The 20,112-nt window shown below is 37.8% G+C and overlaps 1 long non-coding RNA gene across 1 annotated transcript; it reads left to right on the top strand.

Moving 5' to 3' along the window:
- The first annotated feature begins 11,011 nt into the window (after window positions 1–11,011).
- LOC141949285 (uncharacterized) lies at window positions 11,012–13,175 on the top strand. The gene is made up of 3 exons (XR_012630718.1): window positions 11,012–11,140; window positions 11,580–11,664; window positions 12,422–13,175. It is a non-coding gene; the product is annotated as an uncharacterized LOC141949285 (long non-coding RNA).
- The last annotated feature ends 6,937 nt before the right edge of the window (window positions 13,176–20,112 follow it).

Here is a 20,112-nt window from a genome sequence, read left to right on the forward strand (position 1 = left end):
GGAAGCCTCCCAGGGCCGCTGCGAAGGAGGGGGGGGCGCTGCCCGGCAGCGGGAAGGAGGCTCAGCCGTGCGGTGGTCTCCGCTTCCCCCCCGGTTGCGCTCAAGAGTGAAGAGTGAAATGTGAATTGTGGCAGTTTTTAATTGCGCTAACGAGTGGTCTGGCTGTTGCGGTTACGCTGAAAACCAAAACCTTGTCAGGGTTGTAGTGCGAGATGAACAGACAGGGGGGCTGGTGTGCTAGTCCCTCTACCTCCCCATGCGAGAGTTCAGCTTGGTTCAACTAACAAGTTCACCATGTAACATATACTATTATTTTAGCTTCATTTAAACATTCAGACGTTTCAACTCAACTTCCCTGACAGCAAGGTGTGACACTGTGCATACAGTTCACCATTGAACCTGGTGGTGAATATTTTAAGGGATGGAGCATTTATGACTGGAAGTGCACCGGCACGAAAGCTGCTTGTTCAGCCTTTCGTTAGACCTGCACAAGCATTAACATGAGCTTCCTATGTGTTTTTTTTTTTTTTCCTACTAACTACAAAGAATAAAAGAGGAAAAAAATAGTTCTAGAGTTACCCTCAGAAATCACAATTCCAATGTATTACCATGGTGTTTTCTCTGAATAAGTGTGTGATTCATGGGGTGAAATTCTGCACCTACTGATGAATTTTCCAAACTTGAAATCAGCTTATGATTTCATTTTTCCTCTTGTTTTTTACATTATTGTGTTTCAAACCTTGCAAATTGGTGTTTCCTGATATGCTGCATTTTACATTTAAGCTATGAAAGGGTGTACGGTATTTCTTGTTAGCCACCAAAACTTTTAATTTCTGTTTATCTTTTTAATGTGCGAGAGATTGAGAGTTGCCTGTAGCAATCCCTGTATACTATGTGTTCACTTGCTTACTGTGGTGTTTATTGTACCCGTTCTCAGTATCAAAGTAAATTTAGGAGTATGATTGCTGTGTAATGTACCTTGAAGGGAAGGTGTTTGATTCTCTTTTCATTAGATTTGGATACTCTTTTCAGCAAATTCTTGAGTGTGATGAAGGGTCAATCCAATCTAATGATTCAGTTTGACAGCCTGCTGTGCTCATTAAACAGGCAGCCACAGGACTGACTTGCTTGGGGGTGGCAGAGAATCCAAGAGGACTGAAGGAGGAAAAATTTACAGATGCGGAGCAATGACACAAGGTTTCTGTATGAATAAAAACACATCGGAAATTAGATCTTACAGAGTCTCCAGAAAGAAATTTAGGTGAAATAGACCTCTCTTCTGGCTTGTTCATGTTAGAAATACTTTTTAAAAACCTAGAAACTGTATAAATGCTTCAACTCAAAATTTCAACAATCTGCCAGGAGAGATGATGCCCAGCTCTAAAACAAACTTAGCTGTTTGGGGTTTATTTGCACTCATTGTTTGCCATAATTATTCTCTTGTTAATAAAATAGGTTGCTGTCATGCAGGCAGATTACCTCTGAGCAGACAGAATATAAAGGTGTCTAATTGAGCTCTGGCTTCCAGTGATGATTTCACCACTTTCCCTAAGCTAAAAGCTGCTGTACTGTATAATCTTCCCTAATGCTTAACTGAAATTTTCCTTGCCATTGCTTAAATGCAGCATTTTTATTTTTTCCTAACTAGTGAATGTTCTAATCCTTGTCTGCGTAGCGAATGTACATATTTCCAGAGCACACTCTAGTTTTTCTGTTGATTGACTCTCAACCTTTCCTCTCTTTTTTCCAAATTACTTACTGATTTTGCTATTTTACTTTGAATTATCCTCAGACTGAACTGTCCATCCCTTCTGAAATGTGTTTACAAATTAAGTAACTAGCTCTTAGGTAGAATTAAACTAGAACCTTTTAAGGGTCTATTTCAAATGCAGTGACACTATAAAAATACATCTCAGTAATTCCATTAAAGTCTTTTAATATTAAAGGTATATTGTTATCTCATTCAAATGTTAGACTTCACTTCTTATATATAATCCTAGTGTTCAGTTACACTATGCAGTGGCTATGGGATTATCATTCAACCAAAATTCCCCACCCCTCTATCCTCCTCTTTCATATTCCCCAACAATCTCAGTGCACCTGTTCCAGGTCTTGGGTTTGGTCCTACAGATGCTCAGTGCTTCTATTTCTTACTCAGAGCTACACTACTTGGTGTTTGCAGGCTGCTCTACTAACTGGGAGGTATTTCAGGCACTCTGCTTTTGGAATACCTTTTCTCATCATCAAAATATTTTTTTTTTTTAAAAAAAGAACAACTTTGACTTTTATTCATGAATGAATTTGCTCCAATACTTTCATAAATATTTGTAGAGAATATAAGAAAAAGGTCTCTTCCCATCTTTTCCCCCTTAGGACGGTTGAAGGGCAGAAAGCTAACATAAATGGCACTCCTCAGGACATATCAGAGTCCTGTGTCCTTGATCATCGGTCCCGGTTTAGCTAATATTTCCCTAGGATTTGTATCTTAGGTGTTCCGTTTCTTTGTCTATTGATCTCCACCAGGAAATGCCAGCCTTGATTCAGTGCACTGAAAGAGTTAAGCATTTAAAATGTAGCCATCAACACCAGCCTGTCAGAACAATAGCAACAATCAGAGCCTTTCCCAGCATCATGAATTGCTCATGGATTTGTGAAAGACCCTTCATATAGACACTGGGGTAAGAGTGACAGGAACAACTGAGTATTTTTCCCACCTTGTGCCATTTACCTTAAGGCTTGGTCAGGGACTACAAATAAGTTATTCATGAAACATTCTTTTTAAAAAATGGTAGTCCGATTAGCTATCAAAACCTCTTAATGGAATTTTATACAATTCTCCTTATTTACATACCCATTTTGGGCTTCAGCTTAGTCTTGCCAAGGTTCATAGAGATTTTAATTCAACCTTTCAAATTTTTATCTGCCGGCTTTCTTTGTGCATCACTTCAGACAGGAGCCTCTCCTGGATGACTTCTTTTCCCCTACACTACAGTTTTCAGCATAAGGTGATATTTAGACTTCTGTATTTCCATCTAAACCGGGTAGTCACAATATCTGTATCTTATTTCAAGCACTGTATTTGATACTGTGAAAAAAAGACTTTGCATTTATCTGAGACACATAGGATTTTGAGTTATTTCAATTAGACCAAACAGTTCAGATTGTTGTCTTGTCAGTTTATAGCTGTAGCCAAAAGTTTCAGAGGGCAGGAGACTGTCACACTGGTTTGAAGGTGGTCAGATGCTCTTTTCTCAGTTTACAATGTAGTGTCAATAAGTGCCTTTCAGTAATCTAGCTGAAATGGTGATGTTATAATAACCAGGTCAGCAGTTGGAAGAAGCAGTTACAATCAATAGAGATATAAAGATGAAAATCTTCTTAGACAAGGTTGCTTTATGATTAATCAATAATAGCTGAAGGTTGAATATAACCAAAGTATTGCAGTTTTATTAGCTTGTCCTTGACTAACGTGATACCCTGAAATGACATAGGTCGAAATCAGGGTGTAGAACAGCAGGTATTCCCGGAACTTGTGAAGAGAAGCTGAACTAAACCAGGGAAGATTTGCAAGTGTTACTCTGTGTGTACAAGAAGTCAGATTATGCTGTGCCTGTTCATTCAATTTTTTTGAATAGTTAATGTGAACTTTACCTGGGAGTCCTAATAAAATACTCTAAAATGTAGTGTTCACATGGAGAGGGAATGAAAGTACAACCATTACAAAAAGACAAAATCCTTAGTTGTAAAATGAGTAAACCCCAAAATCCTTAATTACATACACCAGTATTACACTGGTGGGTAACCTTCTTTGATCTTGAAAAAATATATTAGTGAGAAGAGCCAACTAGTCTCTGTTGATTTTCTATCATAGTTGCTTAAGCTGACTGATTAAACTTGACTCTGTTTCTTTTGTAAGTCATTACTCCACCTTCTCCTCCAAATGTATAGTTTTCGGTATAGTAAATTCAGAATAGGCATCCAAGGTTCATTTTGTCACAGATTCTACTTTAGTGTAGATACATGTTTCCACTAGTGGTTTTCAGTTTCTGCAGTATACTGTATCTTCCTGACCTGAATATGGAAGGAAGCCTGAGGGATTTAGGTCTACTTTGTGCCTGCAGTACAGAAGCTTCCCAGTTTCACAGAGAAAAGTCAAAGCAATAAACACTGGAATCTAAACTTCAGAAGGTTATTAAACTTTGTAACTTACAAAAATATAATATTCGAAAAATATTGTAAAAATACTACCTGCTAACTATCAAGCTCTAGCTGAGTTTGGTCATCCAAAAGACTGTCATTGTCATTCAACTCACCCGTGAAGTAATTGTCTTGGTGGGTAATCTCTTTCTTATTTGCTCCATGTCATGTTATTTGTTGGAATAATGGGTCTCATTTAAAATTAATAGTAATTTCTGTATTCTTCCAGAGCGGTATCTGTATATCCTGTTGTTGATCTACAACTCTTAGTAACACATTTCCTTTTTTCTTTTTGAATATCAGTAGTGAATTTGAAAACATACCATGTAGTGCTTTGCTGCTTAATTCAGTTTCATCTCCCACTCATGAGTTTCTATGTGTTTCTCCTGTAACCCCACAAATGCATTTATTGGTATATTAAGCCTGCATGTTATTTCATCTGCGGAAGTATGTTGGTATTATAAACAATCCGTGTTAATAGACGACACATTCATGTGTAAAACTGCATGTTAGTTTATTCAGCTATTTTTTTTATTAATCATTAACCAAATCACATTTGAGGTGAAAGTGAAAAGATTCCCTGGGTTATGTGGGTCTTGAAAATGAGTGAATTAAAACGGAAGAAAATTACAGAAAACTTGCAATACAACTGGCTAGAATGCAATGCAAGAGAAATGTTCTATTCTTTTCATGTGGTTGGACAGCATTTGTAACCATAAACGTACAGATGCTCCCCTACAGTATGCATGCTGGATGGCTATGTACGAATACCCTATGGTAATACATACAGTAGTCCTCATTTCAGTTAAGTCTGTTTTAGTATGAAGATATAGTACTTAAATAATAGTTTATATCTCTGGAGTCTATAAACCTTAATATTCTGTGACCTTCATGAGTATAAGCATTAATGTTGCCATTTAGAAAAGACAAGATCGGTGCATTAGGAGTTAACTCACCAGGGATGGCTTTGGTTCATAGAATTAGGAATCACATCCAAAAGTTACTGGCATCAAAATAGCTGTGAGTCACTTGATCATCTTGAGAGCGTGGCAAGTACAGCCCTACATTTTGGTGGCCGTAAGCAGAACCTTAGATAACAATTCAGATGAAGAGAGCTACACTGTAGACATCTACTCTTAGTTAGATGAACTCCACGTTATGAGCCTTTACTGAATTTTCAACCAGCTCCTGTGTATTTGTTAAAGGGCAGTATTCATCAGCATCAGTGTCAAAGATGGAACTTGTGAGTTTACAGGGTCATTTCTAGTCAATCTAGAACATAGTTATTTGTACAATAGATAGACATTTCTAGAATATTTCACATCTAATTCTGCAACACAGAATGCAAGCGTGTTTTTCTGGCACCCATGATAAACCAACAGAGTGATCACCAGGTAGTGATTTTAGCAGTGCATTTGTTTTGTTGTGTGTACGAGCAGGATGCTCCAGTACTGAAGCTAGTACAGAGGTTTATGAAGGTTGATTACTGCCTCTTTTGAACATACCCAGTTTTTGCTGGGATTAATCTGAAAATATCACAAGACTCTTCCCAATCCATAGCAGAATTCCCAGTGATGTCAGGCAGCAATAGGTCTATATTTCAAAGGCCATATATGCTAGTACATTTATATGGCCTTAACATTATTTGTATTGACCCTGATGGGGAGTGCTATGGAAGTACTATATACAATGTCATAATCCTGACAGACTGTGATATTTAACTTCCTATTACAAGCATATATAACTGAAAAGATTTGTACTTTTCCACTAAAATGTTACAGAAAATGATGCTGTGATCTTATACTGTGGTGACAGGTGAATGGTGTTAAAAAAATAAAAAGCAAAGGAAGCAATCAGCCTGTAATAATAGTCTTTTAGTCCCGCTTTCTGTTTTTCTTTTTTATTTTCAGCTAACATAGCTGACATTTTTGTCTCAATAGCTAACATTTTATCCTTTACTAGTTTGAAAAACACTCTTTGACATACCATTTATAGGTATCCTGGACACTTTTGACATAGCTGTACTTTTACCTTTCTTTTTTTTTCCTGTGGGTGTCAAAAATGACTTAATATTAACTTGTATTTCTGTAGCTTCACAAACTGCAGAAAACAATGTTTGAAGACAGATCAGTTTAAAGGTTGCCTGAGCACCACGAAGATTTTAAGTGCAATAATTAAGTCTTACCACAAGAGGACCCCCAAAGACAATTTGTCTTGTGTGGAAAACGAGATGGTACAAATTTGTCTTCAGAATACTGATGTGTACCATATATTTAATTATGCTTTAAGATAGCTTATACTTTTCACTGTAATTTTGAAAGGAAACATGATATTAGCTCCTTGAACACTGACTACAGACTATGTTAGGACTAATAATATTTCACATATACCTAGGAACCATATTTGAACCAAACTGAACACTAAAAATATATAATGCCTTTTGTTATTATTTTTGTTAGTAGTAAATTTAAACACTTATAAAGGATTATTTTTTAGTATTGCTAAATGTATTTTAATTTTGAGAACTGTCTCGTATACCGTGATCTAGATTGTTCTTCCATTACTTTCCTCTACTCAGAGGACTATGAAACACTTATGCAGTACATGTGTTGAATCCTGGAGTTCCCTTATGAATCCTTTAACTAAACTATACTCATTCTACTTTAATGGTCCCGTCCCTTTCAGCTTAGAGATCTTTTTCATTTTCACAGACTTTAAAAAAAAATCATATGTACTGAAACTGGAGAGTGAGCTTGTGCTCTCTTGGATTATAATGAAAAGTCAACTAAATGTTCTCATTCTACAGGAAGGACTTTGGTGCTGTACTCTTCACGCTTTAAAAAGCTCCACTTCAGTAATGTATTGCTGAACCAAATCAAATGAGATTTTCGGCAAAACCATCATGATATTAAATGGAAGGCTGCTAAAGGAACATCCCCTTTAATCTCAAAAAAAAAGGAGTATCAAACAAAGAATCGAAGCTCACTCAAAACTTTTAAACTACCTTTTAATGGCAAGTTAGAAAAGTCTGTATTTACAAAACAACAGAAAAATTAAGGTCATAACTTTAGAAAGAGAATCTACTTAGTATTCAGAAAATTTTAGATCAGGACACTTAGGTGAATAAATATATATGTAAAAATTAGCTTCAGTAACCCTTTAGAATGGTCTAATTTTAACCACAGAAGAGGTGAATCTGGATTATAAAAGCATATGATATAAAGCCAAGGCCCTGGCTTTATACATAGACAAACCCAGGACATTTTCCCATTACCTTTTAGAAAAAACAAGAAGTGCAAATAGGTTATGATGGGTCAACCAAATATAGTTCCACATAAAGTAAGACACATATTGATACTACAAAAGAAGGCAATATTCTACTTACAATGCTAACAAAGCTAAATGGCAATTAATTAGCATCAATATTCCTACCATTCTGCATCAAGTTATACAATCACTTCAGCTCATGTAACAATCAAAGGCTCTAGACCTGTGTTCAGCACAAGCAATGCTTAGATATTCTTAAACCCAGTATGACCTACTTTTACTAAAAAGTGTCATGGAGAACATTTTCCTGAAATCTCTTAATCTGGGTATGAAAATATTGATGACATATCTTTGAGCTTAGAGTTGAATAAGCTTGAGTTTAGATAAATCATTACTACAAAAATCAGTCTGCTTTTATTCACAAAGACATCTAGATAGATTATATAGTACTAATCAATACTTTCTCAATAGGAAAGCACCTGAAACACTACCATAAATCTCTTGCAGATATATCATCATGTTAGTAGGAAGCCACATTCTTGTTTGTGTAAATACCAATAAGGTGTTTGACTCCATTGACTGGTCTTTTCTCTGCCACTATGGAAAATACCAGAGAGCAAGCAGAAGCACTGCTGGACCAAATTTAATTTGATTCCTTTATAAATGATGGTATTGTACCTGAAGGGAATTCAGCCCCAAATTTATATCATATATTCACCAATAAGAAAATATAAATTAATTTCACTGCTATTTTTTCCTATATTTACATATTCTACTGTAGGCAGAAGCCTGCAAATGTATGTTCTGTTTTTGAAAATACAGCTTGAAAGGCTCTTGCGTCACAACTTGTGTGACAGGGAGTCAACACCATGAACACAACATGGTGTCTGTTCCCCCACCCACCCCAAATCCAAAAAAAAAAAAAAAAAAATCATGAGACTAAATAGACGATTTTGAGATCTTTTAGCTTGTGATTACCATATGCTTTAGCAAAACTCATTTGTCTCTTCACTTTATACATCTTCTGCTTTTGTTAACATTATTGTCAAAACATCTAGTCCTGTACTGTTAGATTAGCAATTCACACCTTTATAAAAGATTTGGCAGAACTCCAGTGTTTTGATGTCAGTCATGATTATTGATTTGCATTTTAAAGAGGTGTCATTCACTCAATGCATCATTTTTCCTTTTGTACATGTAACATTTTTCAGAAGAGATGAAAAAATGAAGTGCAAATTTATTTTATGACTGCTCTCTGAATCTCTTGGAACAACAGACATCGCCGAATCTGGGAGTTGGTGGAAGAGATGTTTCAGCTGTGGAAGGAAAGTTACAGATTTCAGTGAGTGAAAGACATGGTTATTCTTGCAGAGACGTTGTGCCTCTGCACCAGTTGCAGGTGGCTGTTTTTCTGTTGGTTGCCTGAGAGCGTAGGCTACTTGGCATCACCTACTCTGCATGCAAAACGACAGCTTGGGTTGGTGACATGCAAAAAGTCATCACTAGGATTCACAAGTTATTTTCTCACTCTGTATCACAAACTAAACCGTACCACAAATACTGAGGTCCTGTGATACGATTCATTTTGGTGAAGTGCTGTGCTGAACAGAAGTACCCAGGAGCTTCGCTGCTGGTTTCAGTGAGGTCGATTCCTCCTGTCATCTACCACCTCGGTCTTCAGGATCTAAGTTGCCCAGCTACAAATGGAGTTGCACTGCATGACCCTCAGATGTGCCTTCAGCCTAAGTTATTCTGTGATTCTGTAATGGTGCTGCATTTGAAGCATGTTCAGATATTCATGCTATTTGATGGAACAAGGAGTGATGTCAATGTCGCCAGTATTCATTAAATATTAAAATGCCACATCTGTGGTTAAAAATAAAGCTTAGGAGAAAACATTTTTCTTCTTTATTGACTCTTTCAGTGCCTTGTTAAAGCTCACCTGCTACAGAGTGCATTGTAGCAGATCTCTGAGTTGGAAACTATACCACAGAAAGGTTGCAATGTGGACACAGGTTCTGCCATAGAGGCTTTATAGGCATGTCAGGTGTTGCCAAAAGGTAGCTGATGAACATGGAGGAATAAAATAGTGGAAGACACAGTTAACCGAGAGCTGAGAAAAATCATCTCTGAATAGAAGGAAAATGTCTCTGAAATGACTGTCTAACATTTCCCAGGAAGAGACAAGCGTTATCAGTCAGAATCACAGGAGACCAATTGTTCTTACATGACATGATGATGATAGGCATCTTAAACCCTGAGGGTATTTGTCTTAATGAAGTAGTGTGGCAGTTTCATGTAAAGTAGCTTCCAAATGGTATAAACACAAATTGTACCAATTCATATGAACAGAAATGTTTTTATGGCAAGCTGTAAAGGCTATCAATGGTTTTAGTTGTGTCACTCATGAAAGAGAAGAAAATAAAGCTCCTCAAAGCCTTAGGCCCATTGGAAACCCATTATGCTTTTTACAACAGCCTGAGGAAGAACAGCAGGACTGTGGTTACTTGAGAGGATATGAAACAATATTGCTCATCAGGTAATTTCTCAACTATTTGTTATTGATTGGACAACAAATAAATAAATCTCAACCTCTGGACTAAAGCGTTGGAGAAGATGACTCTATTCTCAAAATGATAATAAGAGTTTTGTAGAGAAGACAAAGAAAAACTATGAACTCCTGCTCTGGAGAGGATGAAAGGCCAAGGAGATGTCACTAAAGCAGATGAAAATGAGATCTGGATATGAAGAGAACTACTTACTGGTGAGCAAGCAGATTCATGAGTGAGTAGTGTGTTGATGGTGAAGCTGTATGAACTGAAAAAACCAACATACACACTGAAAAGAGCAATGGCATAGAGCCTGTTTCCACCTCCCTGCCCTCAGTCCTGCAAAAGCGTGCAGGAGGACAGGAGGAAAAGCCACCAAGTGTGATTCTGATGGAGGACAGGGAGGGTGTGGGCAGGCTATATGACACAGCATCTTTCTCCTTTATCTCTGAGGTCTATCATAATAGGCCAGCAATCTTAATTAAGCACTTTAGTAAGACGAATATCAAGTAAGAATGATTCCTATTAAAGTCAAGAACAGTTTTGTCACCTGAATAGGAGCAGGGTAGACCCAGCAATGCTCCATGCATGAAACAGGACTAGCAAATCTCAGCAATGCTTGGATATATAGTAATTAGCTATTGCTGATGTGTTCACTTGATTTGATTTTAGCTTTGACAACTTCCAACATGAAAAAGAGTGGTTAAAATAAGTCATTCAGAGATACTATTTAATGAGGAAAAGGTGATTGAGAGGCTGTATGGACCCCTGTAGATAACAAAATTATGCATCAGAACAGAGCAAGAATTCTCTGAGGAGAAAAGTGAGGATGAAATGTTCAAATAAAAATTATTTACGGCATTAGGAAGACAACTAAGGAACTACAACTGAGGTATCTCTTTTCAAGTCTGTTTTCAGTCTTAATTAAGTAAACAGTGAGGGGAGTAGCATCCTTCTTGGTCTGTCCACCGGTAAGAGATATTTCCCATCTCTCTTAGAGCCTGAAGCACATGCTGTACAAGCCATTCAAGGCTCTCAACAATTAAAGATCTTACTTGGTTTCTACAGACATGAAGGCAAATTTCCCAATGATTTCAATGAAAACTAGAAAGACTCTGAGAAAACAGGTAAAAAAATACTCAAACTTTACCACATAAAAGAACAGAACCCAGCCTGTTGGGGGGGGTTAAAAATTTTTGGGGGGGGAATCTGAATCTATACAGATAGAAGAAAATCAGTATGGTGTTCTTCAATAGCTATTGTTAGTGAGATATATATTAATAAAAATCTCAGCTCCCCGAAAACTTTACTTGAATTATGTCAAATTAATCACCAGTAAGATTTTATCCAATACAGCAGTAAATACAGCAGTGTGTCTGTCAAAACATGAAGCCTTGGTTCCTAACCACTAGTCTTTGTCTCTTGAATAATGAGCACTTATCAGATGACAGTCTTAATGAAAGAATAACGGACACTCATTTTTAACTCTCCAGTTACTATACAGAAGACTATCAAATGGTTTTCTGGGGAATTTGTATTTTGTTACAGTTGTTTTCTATCTCCTAGAACTGCTTGCATGATCAGCTATTCTTGTGTGAAGCCAAAAAGAAGAGCTTTTTCAACTAGAAAACAGGATTAAATGTTCTTTTTGGTGAGTACCATAAAACAGAGCAGCTTACATTAGTTCCCTTTTTCCCTTATCACACCACAGTTTCAGATGCTCCATAGTGCAGAAAGATTGGTTTTCCTATCTTGGTGTGAAAGCCTGTCATTAACAAGTGATTATTCAATTTATTTTTCCTTTTTTCCCTAAAATATGGCATGAGCCTTCTAATCTTTCACTCACATGAAACAGAATAATTGTAACTTCTTTAGAAGCAATGATGAAGATATTTTGTCCCCTTTGATAGGCTAGGGGTGATTGATGCTTGGAGTTTTGGGGATTTTTTTAGAAGTTGGATTAATTTATGGATTTTTTGGTCACTTTCCACTGTGAGCTTTGATAATAGAGGCTAAACACAGGAAGGTTTTTATCCCTGCTAGGACTAAGAAATGTTAAACAGAATTAGAGTTCGGCTCCTGAACCAGAGGCTATAGCAATAACAATAAGTGAGATAATTTTATAAGCATTATCTGTAGGAAATGTAATAAAATAGCTACAAGAGGAAATGTGTTTGGAATTATCTTATTGAAAATATTATTCAATATGTTAGAGATTAGAAACAATAACATCTTGTTTCCTGTGGTAAAAATGTGCTAATAAGAATGGTTATATTAATAGCATTGTCGCAGTCAGCCTGTATTGTTGGGGTTTAGCATAGCTGAAAAAGCTTAACTTTTTTAGACTACTTGTGTTTAGATTTTGCCATTAGAAAAAATAATCATGATTCCTTCCTTTTTATCCTCAGTTTGCATTGCAGGTACTTTGAAGCGCCATGAAGTTTGAGATTTCACTTTGCAGACTGCATCCACATCTGAGACTCTTTTGTTTTAAGGGCAGTATTGGTTGATCTATTTGATGCTGCGTGAAGGTTTGAGTCTGCTGTCATTCCTGTGAAGTACGTAGGAGACTGGGCTGGAAAAGACTTATATGGTATGGGTGGTGGTCCTTTACTGTGCTGGTAACACCAAAATCTGTTTTATTGCGCCAGTTACCAACCTGATTTTCTGAGTGCATGGTTGAGGTAGCGGCTTAGGAGAGAGAAAGGCGACCTCATGATAAAACAACAAGCCCTGCTTGGTAGGAAGAATGTAAGAGCCAAAGAAATAAAATAATCAGAAGAATCAAAGAAATAATCAGCACTGGACTGAGTCTAGAATATCTGCAAGAATATGACATTTTCAGCAAATATGTCAAGTTTAAAATACTGACTTCCCTTGATCTCTTTATCAGGTTCTTCATTTCTGCTGCTTTCTTTGGTCTACCATTCCTTTTTTACTTTTCTATTAAAGAAATGTATTTCAGACTTCTTTGAACTTTACCTGCAAATATATTGCCTTTATTTTCTCTTTTGTTCTTTCAGTTGTCTAGAAATTTCTGGAAGCTTCTCAGTGACTTTCACTGCAGTTTCCTCTCACTACATTTTCTGCATTACTGCATTGGATAGAGCCTAGAGTGAGAGCTCATGTGGTTGGCATGGTACAGTTCAAGTAATAGGTTTGTCCTTGCTCCAAAATGTTGACAATACGAGTAGACAAAATGGTTTTTAGAGAAAGGGTATAAGGCATAAGCGGTGTAAGTTACACAATTTTGACATTTGTCAAATTTGTGTCATAACATGAAAAGAAGGAGTTCTGAGTCTAAGACTCTTAAATTAAATAGAAAGTGGAAAAAAAGGAGCTGCTAAAGGAGGCAGATAATAGAAAACCTATTTATCACTTTTCACAGTTGTAGAACATAAAGTCTTTCACAGAGCAAGGCATGCGTGAAGAGACCTTGAAGCTGTGTATGGTACTTGTGGAAAACATTGAGTAGAAGCAGGATATTTCATCAGAAAAGACAAATGAAAACCAACAGAAACTACAAACCGCCTTAATGCTTTCTGCATAGTTGTCAGCATTCACTAAGACAGTATTCAGTGATTTCTGAACAGAAGGACATAAGTAGACAGAAACATTGGTCGGCTAATGTCTATGTCTTGAAAATTGTAACCAATACTGAAGCCAAGTTTGAGGCACGTGGAGTCAAAGTTTTAAGGTGCTTTCAACACCTCAGGCTCCAACTTCAGATAATTATTGGTAGCGTCTCAAAGATTACAGTACAGGCATGTTAATTTGAGCAGTCCAAGATTGAAGGGGCCACTTTTGAGCATAACAGAGAATTTATCACAGGTAACCCAAGAAATATAGTGGGAAGTAAGGGCTAGAACTCTACTGTTACTGTTCCACCATGTAGCAGTAAGACCTTTCCACCCTGTATTAGAGATGTAGGACTTCATGTTTGTGTGGAATCAAATTAGTGTGTTACACAAACTTAAGAACTCCTCAGCTCCTATGTGGTAGGTAGCAAAATGCATGCACTATAAGGATTGTAATCCACTATACCAAAATAAACTGAGTTTGTTTAAACTATAATTGAAGCTGCTTCTAGTTAAAACATACAGACTGTCATCAAGTAGTGCAGGTTGCAGGTAGTAGAGTAGTACTACATAGCAGGTAGCAAGAGCGACAGCAAAGCTGGTCTTGTTGCTAAATGGTGCTACAGATTTGAAGCCAGTGAGTGGCATAACAAATTAAGAAGTCTGTTAGATATTCTGTTTGTGAAGACCCAAATTTAAAAATAACTAGTCAGAGCATCAGCTTGTTTCTGGGGCTGAGTGACATGTTTTGAAATTTTCTCTGTACACAGAGAAGGGAAAAAGCTGACTAAAGAGTTCCTATTGACCTATAATGCAGAGACATTTCAGGCACTAAACGGCTTGCTTATCTGCAAATCCAAAATATCTTCTACTGCATGAAATGCTGCGCATGCCCTAGAAGGCAGAAAGTAGCAATGTATTCAGAAATATAAAGTTAAATAGGTCTTAACTGATTGACTACCACACTGAATGTTACAAACACGCAGCTCTGTTTTCCAAGGCGGTAGGGGCATTGTGGACTTCAGAGTGATCCAAGCTAAGGACATTTATCCAGCCTTTATGTCCATGGTTTTATGCATACAAATTTCATATCATCCTGAATTTCCTGCTGGCTTTTAGTCTTCTCCAAGAAAAGAGAACTAAAGCTATTAATTTTAAACACTGTGCGTTGCTTCTTACTGATTATTCACTGAAGGGCTAAGTGATCGTTGAAAAGAACCTCTTCCTAATTCCCGTCCTAATACCAGCAGGCTTTGATATTCAGACACCCCTAGAATTCAGAAAGACTCTTAGTTTAATAGCATTAATCCTTATATTCATTACAACAGTTATTTACATGAACTGTAATCTCCTAACGTGACTACGCGCATGTGTGAAGAGAGCACCCGAAATCACTGCACTGTTTCGTCTTTTATTGCACACTTCTCTCTACGATGCTTCCAAAGCCACTATTATTCGCAGCAAATTGATTTTTATATAAACACGTGCCAGAAACAAGCAGGTTCCCGTCTGTGCTCATCCCCTCCCAGTTTTGACATCTATCAGTTCAAGATTGCGCCTCATGGGGGTGCTATCCCACCTAGAATAAATTGTGTTGCATTACACTGTGAAATGCCTCTATCGATCAGAATAATATAGTGACACATATATGAAGATATTTCCTTTCCTCCCCCCCCCGCCCCCTTTCAGCATACACTGTTCCTTTATTTCCCACAGGATCCCAGAGCAACTCTACAACTGAGTTTCTCTTCTGCCAAAGAGATCTTCAAATAAAAAACAGATTTTTCTTTCCAGAATAAAGTAGCACCTTTCTACGTGTAGGTGAAAAACTTCCTCAGGTGAAAGAAAGAAAAACGCATACTTCAAGAAACAGTTTTTTCTAAACCATACCAGGATAAATAGTTTTAGCAGGTTTCAGAGAAGTTACTAAAGATTTACACCTGCTTGTGTGATTAGCATCCAGCTTCACAAGATAGAAAGCCAAAAGCTAGCTTTAATGGTACCTATTTAGGACATTATTTGAAGTATTTTCCCATCTTTTTCCAAGTAACCTGCACTCTTCTGTTCTTGTGATAATTCATAAGCAGTAAGACACAGTAACAGTTCCTCTGACACTTTATATCTTCAAAGCACCAAAAAGGATCTAAGAATATCTGTGTAACTTACAGGTTTTCCTCCCATTATTAAGGAAAAGATTCAAGTATGCTATGGACCTTAAGCCCATGAGCACATACATCAGTGACAATAATTATCCTTTCTTATGTATGTGCTAGTCATGAGTGCACTCATCCTCAAAGCTGAGGAGCTCTATTGAATTGGGAACTGTATTTTTTGCTTCAAGAAATCTGCAGTAAAGGCTTCATCTTTTCTGTCACTTGAATCCTTCTAGTTTTCTTAAAATCCTACTATTTAAGGCTGAATTTTAAGGCCCAGGGTGAATTCATTAGAAGTCTCAAAAAAAGTAATTTAGATGCTTTGGAACAACAAAACAGAAAGCAAGTTGTGTGGTTAGAGGGAAATTAGGTTGTATAAGGCTTTATACAACTGTCACTTTTTTTTTTGTTTGCTGCTAACCTCAGACTGACTGAGGAAAAAAAGTTCCAGGGTTGATATGTAGTTAAGAATTGCTTTTTGAAGTTAGGAAGAGAAATCTATGCTTCATTCAAAACATGATCAGTAGCGCTTCCTAAGATTTTAAACAGAAAATAGTATCTTGCTGCTTCTGTCATGTCACAAGGGCTTCCTTTACATTCTCCCTCAGCAGCCTGAGAGAGAAAAGTTGCTGGTTTCAGGCTGCTACTGTGACAACAAGTAAATATCTTACTCAAAGCAACAGAGCAAAGCCCTAAAGAAATTCCTCAACTCCAGTGAGAAAACATGCAAATAGGGAAAAAAAGGAAAAATCTGTAGATCGGAGAGTGCACCAAGATGCACGTTGGCAATGGAAAAGCACTATTAAATCAAATAAGTTAGGATAAAACCAGATCTAATCAGTAAACACACTGAAGTTGGATTCACAAGGAAAACCAGCAGGGACCTGGGGATCTTTGAAGGCGGGACATAGATCCTAAACTCGCATTGGCCTGAATCTGTTAGTCCATGCGATGTAGCCTATTGCTGGGTAGGTGTAACATCTCAGCTTGAAAGCAGAAGAGCTACATGTGAACTGATAATCCACCTCCAAGGCAGGTTCGCATGGTCCTTTACCTTTCTCAGCACCTGCTTCAGAGGTCTGCATGCATACAACCAGTATCAAGATATCTTAAAACACACTCAGGGACCTAGCTTGGATGAGACACTTGGGTTTTTTTTTTTAAATCTCATCCCTGGCTCTACATTTCTCTTTTTCTCTAGCAGAGGCAAAGCTTTCCTTATCAAACTGCTGCAGCAATTTGCAAAGCTGGCTCCAGTAGACCCCCCCGCAGTGAAGCACCCATGCACCAGGGGACACTGCTAACAGCTTCGCATGGCACAGCCAGGCTACAGGACAAGGATGGGGTCTGCAAGAAGCCCTGAGCAAGCTGGCAGCAAAGCTTACAGCAACTGTAACTGTGGCAAAGGCCTTTGTTTATAGTTCACTATTTATGACTCGCAATGAGAAGTCTGCCTTGCTGGCAGTTAAAATTTATTATATATATAGTTACAGAATTCAAACTGAGAAAAAGGACAAATATGGCAAAATTAGTCTGAAAATTCAAATATTCTTGGGAATTCATTATATATGTATTTGGTTCTGTCCAATGCCCTTCAGGGCTTCTTAACTTCCAGATTCTTCCCCTAGTATCTTCCTCTAATTTTGGTTCAGTTTTAAATGAAGAACCGTGTTTTGTAATGAAAACTTTCATTTAGAAAATGTGAGTGAAGTAATTAAAGTTTTTCAAATATATAGCTTTGAAAATGTGATATTAACATGAAGTGGAAAATGCTTTTGTCCATTTTCTGGCAAGAATTATTTACCAAGTTTAATTGGAATTCAGAAATAATTTCGATCCCTCAAACCCCAGTATCATAGAATCACAAGGTATTTCAGGTTGGAAGGGATCTCTGGAACTCATCTAGTCCAACTTCTTGCTGAAAGCAGGGTCAGTTGTAAGGTCAGACCGTGCTGCTCAGGGCAAACTGAAACCAAGCAAACCTGAGATCACGTTGCTCAATTTCAATATATTTACTGTTTGTCAATAAAAAACTAAATTAATCTGAATCTACCTGATACCACTGAGTTTTGAATCTGAATTCTCAGCATAGATAAGCTAAAGAGCATCTGTAGATGGGGACTAGGTGTGTCGAAGAGCGATTCTGAGGCAACCGGCAGAATTTAACCCGTGTTGTGCAACCGGTGCCTAACCTTTCAAACTGCCTTTTCTCTGTGCTGGGTTATAGGTTCCTCACTTAGACCAGCCTAGTCCATGGACTGTGTTAGCTCTGTGCTTTTAGCATCTCTAGTGTATGATGTGTAGCTATCGGCACATACTGAAAAGTCTTGTTACTTTTGTAACCACCAAGATATTGCTGAGAAATCTTATACACGTAAGTACACTTTCACTTCATTATTAATGAAAACAGACATTCAGACTGAAAATAAGGAGTAATTTTTGTCCACAGAGACAGGTACAGTGTGCTCAGCGAGTAAGAGTACAATGAAAAACAACACCAGTTACAGGGTGGAAATAAAATAATCAGGCAGTAGCCCACCTGGAGTCTGGAGAGACCTGTCTGTCAGGGAGAGGATGACCCACCCACAGCTGTGGCTGCCCACCTTGGCCCGGTTGAGGCTTAAAGGCTGGTAGTCAGCTGACATTTTGATGATCATTTTGAAAGCTGGTAAGAAGCTAAGAGAAGCTATGGGAAAAAGGTAGACTATCATAACAGGCCTTGATCAAGCAACCTGGATAATAAGAACAAGACTAAACAAGACTCATACAGAAGAGCCTTGGTTAGGCAAGGACCTGAAGTGATTAATGTACCTGTGGTAGAAACATCTAGCAGCTCCATGCTGGAAAAAAATACTTGGTTTTGTGATCTTTCTACGGGGTTGGGTTATCCAGTACCTTCTGTCTGAAAACACTAGGGCTTGACATAGTCTCTGGGTTGCTGTTAGCCCTTATACTGCAGTGGGGTGATTCGGGCCATTGCACCAGGAGCCATGGAAGATGGATGTAGCTTGGGGTATCAGAGAGCAAGTCTTAGTGTCTGTAGTGCTCTACCTGTGAACTGTTAAGTGGCAAAAAAGCAAATATAACCCCACTAAAAGCCTTCCAATTATTTCTGCTATGTGCAGGTCTGATCTGTAAACAGAAGCCCAGGTAGGCATCACAATACAAGTTAGGTTTGCTCTTCCCCCTGAAAATCAGAGGCAAATTGAGCAGTCAAACAAAGTTTCAACATTTTGGCTGAAAAAGCAGATTTTGTTTAGGGAGGTATTACCTGTACCCTCTCAAGCTCATGTCTCCTTAGGCTTTAAACTTTCTGGATTTTGAGTTCCTGTTGTAACTCTCTGCAATGTACTTTAAAAGGGCATTATTAAGAGAAACACCACTGGAATGGCAAACAGCTTGCAAAAGCAACAAAATGCATCTTTCCTGCATTCCTGTAAGAATGGCTTTTAGGAATCAATTTTCTTTTTCCATGGTCTGTCTTCAGTTGAGCCTGGGTCCCCTTGAAGGCATCTTATTTTACCCCAGATCCTAGTCCTTGTTTTCTCCAAAAATTCTGTTGGACACTGCTTCTAGTGTGACGTTTCCTTTATGGTTTCAAGTACATGTTGTTTTGGACTATAACTTCGTGCATTAGGAAGTGTTACAACAGCAACTATCAGTTCCCAGCTTGAAATTCAGTTTCTCAGTTTACTACAGCATTTTGCCATGCCTGAACTTCACATTACCTGGCACCCTAGCTACCTGCATTTGTTTAGCTACAGATGGCAACACCTCCACAAACGCCTTTCATACAGGCATTTTACTTTGAGAAGAGCTAATGATCATCACCATATGATCTTTCCTCTTCTTTTTTGTTATGTGAAAGAGCTAGTAATGGTCGCATTCGGAAAAATCACTATATGGAATTAGCCCTCATAAATGGAGCAATTCAGGCTCCTAGCAAGGATGAAATACATTGATTGTTTGCTGTTCCCTCCCCCAATCCCAAACACAACTAATTCAGTTTGTATAAATTAATGTCGTGCATGATTCAGTGGTGCAACAGGAGCTCAGTTCAGGGATCAGCCCTCATGTACTTTAAAATTAATTCTATAGGAAGATTTGATTGGCGCAGAACACCACAGGGAAGCAATTAAATAGCACAGGAAACAAGATTGTTAGAACAGGAATGAAAGATAGGGGAATCTGTATGACCCAATGCTCTGATTTTTCATTTTGGTCCTCAATGATCCTCCTGCCAAAGTAAAAAATGTTTTTGCATAGCAGAATTCAAATAGGGTGGTTGTGGTAGTAGGAAAAAGGTACCGTGAAAACAGAATGAATGCAAGCGAGTATTAATAAGTCTAGATCAGTGATTACTGTTCT

This window comes from Strix uralensis, chromosome 13 (genome assembly GCF_047716275.1).
Source record: "Strix uralensis isolate ZFMK-TIS-50842 chromosome 13, bStrUra1, whole genome shotgun sequence".
Lineage (NCBI taxonomy): Eukaryota > Metazoa > Chordata > Aves > Strigiformes > Strigidae > Strix > Strix uralensis.